At 42.5% G+C, this 2,758-nt stretch overlaps 1 pseudogene; it reads right to left on the bottom strand.

Annotated features, from left to right (window-relative positions):
• Positions 1-252: 252 nt before the first annotated feature.
• LOC102873221 lies at positions 253-1,113 on the bottom strand (annotated as a pseudogene).
• Positions 1,114-2,758: the final 1,645 nt, after the last annotated feature.

Genomic DNA, 2,758 nt, shown 5'->3' with positions numbered 1-2,758 from the left:
CAGTGAATGGTTTCCTGCAATTCTGAGTCTCCATTCACCTTCTACCTCATTTCTCTTCCCTTCCCCATAAATCTATTTTGCACCTACTATACTTTGTTTTGCACAGCTATGTTACCTGGTCACTTCTTCAAGTAAGTTAACTGATCTATATGTTACATAGCTCCTCTGAAACTGGGCCAAGCAGCTGAGATAATGATGCATTCCTTTTTTTTTTTCATAGTCTAAACATTATTTAATTAGGTCTACAATAATCTAGAAAACCAATTTGTGAGGATAAACCCCATTGGTGAGGGAGAATAAAGAACGCAGGTAGCTTTTGAGCTGAGGAATGGCTTTGATTTTGGGTAAGATCTGGGAGTCCACCGCTTTCTGGTCAATCTTGCGCTGCTCTGTAATCTCGTATTTCTCCTTTTCTGTGTCGAAGATCTCGCCCTCCTGGTGGCGCAGCTTCTTCTTCTTAAAGTAAGCATCAGTGAGGTGCTTTGGTATTTTGACACCACTGATGTCAACTTTAGTGGAGGTAGCAATGACAAATTTCTGGTGTGCTCTCCGCAGAGGAACGCGATTGAGGGTCAGAGGCCCGGTCACAAGGAGCAAACCACTCTCCAGCTGCTTCAGGAAAACCACTCTCTTGCCCCGGTGGCGCCCTGTGAGGATGATGAGGATGGTCCTGGTTGTGATGCTTGCACGCAGCCTCCTCACGTGCTGACTGAAAGGCTTCTTGCCGTGGTTCAGCAGCTTCCGAGGCACGTCTTCAGTAGGGTAGTACCTGGGCATTTTTCGCAGTTTCACCACTTGGGTACCCCCATTCTTGTCACCACCTACTGGTTTTGTGACAGTGGCAAGAACCTTCTCCTTCTTCTCAACCCTGGACTTGGTGGCCGAGTACTTCCTCTTGTACATGGCCTTCCTGGAATACATGGCCGATCGGGAATACCTGCCGATTCCCCAGACTAGGACAGGGTTGCGGCTGCAGTGAGGTTTCCCCTTCTTGGGGGTTTTGCCCGTGTCCTTGGGCTTGGCTTTCTTAGCTTTGCCACTCGCATCTGCCTTCTTGGCTTCATGCTTGGCCGCAGGCTTCTTCTCCTCGGGGTCTGCCTTTTCACCCGCCATCTTGCAAGATGGGAAAAAGAACTAATGATGCATTCCTTTTTTAAAATTGAGATTTTAATTAAAGTTTATAAAGAACTTGGATTTCTATTCATTCATTGTTTTAAATTTTCCTCCCTGCCACCCCCTAGTTAGCTTTTTTCTTTGGAGAAAAAGTTCTTTCATTGTTTTATAGCACCCTGCCCCCCAGATCACTTTACTATGCAGCTCTTATTCTGGACTCTTGTCATGTATAACTAATATATTCTTTTTATACAGTTATCCCTCTTGTCTGTTCAATGCCAAGTACATTATTTATCCCCATTTTTCTTAGTTTCCCCTAACCATCATGTTAGTCCTGTTTTATAACAGTGTTATTATGTAGTATTTGTTTGTTTGTGACTGAGATATTTCATTCAGCATAATGTCCTCCATTGTCAGCCATTTTGTATACTATTTCATGAGTTCTTTGTTTTTCAGTGCTGCATAATATTCCATTGTGTGAATATACCACAGCTTCTCTATTCATTTGTTTGTTGATGGGCACTTGGGTTGTTTCCAACTCTTTCCTATTGTGAACAAAGCAGCAATATATATGGATGTGAAATGATGAAGTCTTAATTTATACTAATGTTTGCTTGGGTTGTTTATTCATTAGCTGACACTGTCCCTGGGATACGTTACACAACTTGTGGCCTTTTTTGTTTGTTTGTAATTTATTTTTTTAATTAATTTTAATGAAAGTTTACAGAGACTTAGGGCTTCCATTTATTCACTGTTGCACTTTTCTCCCTGCCCACCCCTCCCCCCCAACTAGCTCTTCTCTTTGAAAAGTAAACGAAAAATTCCTTCATTGTTATACAATCCCTCCCCCCATGTCCACTCCACTGTGCAGCCTTCATTCTGATCTCCTGTCATGATCATAATACCCAATCATATATCCCTTTTAAACAGTTCTCTCCCTCATCAGTACACATTATTTATCCCCTCTTTCTCAGTCTTTCCTCAACCCCGATGTCAGTCTCATTTTACAACAGTGGCCCTATGCAATATTTGTCCTTTTGTGACTGAGATATTTCACTCAGTATAATGCCTTCCAGGGTCACCCATTTTATATAATAGTTCATGAATTCCTTGTATTGCAATGCAGCATAGTATTCTGTTGTGTGAATATACATACCATAGCTTCTCTATCCAGTCGTTTGTTGATGCATACTTGGGTTGTTTCCAACTCTTTGCTATTGTGAACAAAGCCGCAATAAACATGGGTGTGCATATATGTGCTCGGGTGGCAGTTATGGCTTCTTTGGGGTATATTCCCAGTAGTGGAATTGCTGGGTCAAATGGCCTTCCATAGTGGTTGCACCATTTTATACTCCCACCAACAATCAATAGGTTTCCAGTTTCTCTGCAACCTTGGCAGCATTTGTTGTTTGCTGTTCTGTTAAATTCTGTTATTCTTACTGGGGTGATATGATATCTCATAGTTGTTTTGATAACTTTGGCCTTTTTACACTCTAGGCATTCAAGTCAATTCCTCTTTGGGGACATGGAGAACTGAGTTGAGGCACGTTTGTTGGCCAAGGAGTGGAGAAGACTCCACCTGCCAGAAGTGTCACAACCAGTCTCACTAGCAGCCGCCCTTCCCATCACAGGTTGGTTACAGCCC

Source organism: Elephantulus edwardii, unplaced genomic scaffold, assembly GCF_000299155.1.
Source record: "Elephantulus edwardii isolate Elephantulus edwardi_28Jun2011 unplaced genomic scaffold, EleEdw1.0 scaffold00319, whole genome shotgun sequence".
In the NCBI taxonomy this organism is placed as follows: Eukaryota; Metazoa; Chordata; class Mammalia; order Macroscelidea; family Macroscelididae; genus Elephantulus; species Elephantulus edwardii.
The sequence above is the reverse complement of the archived record's forward strand: the minus strand, read 5'-3'. Positions and strand labels throughout refer to the sequence as shown.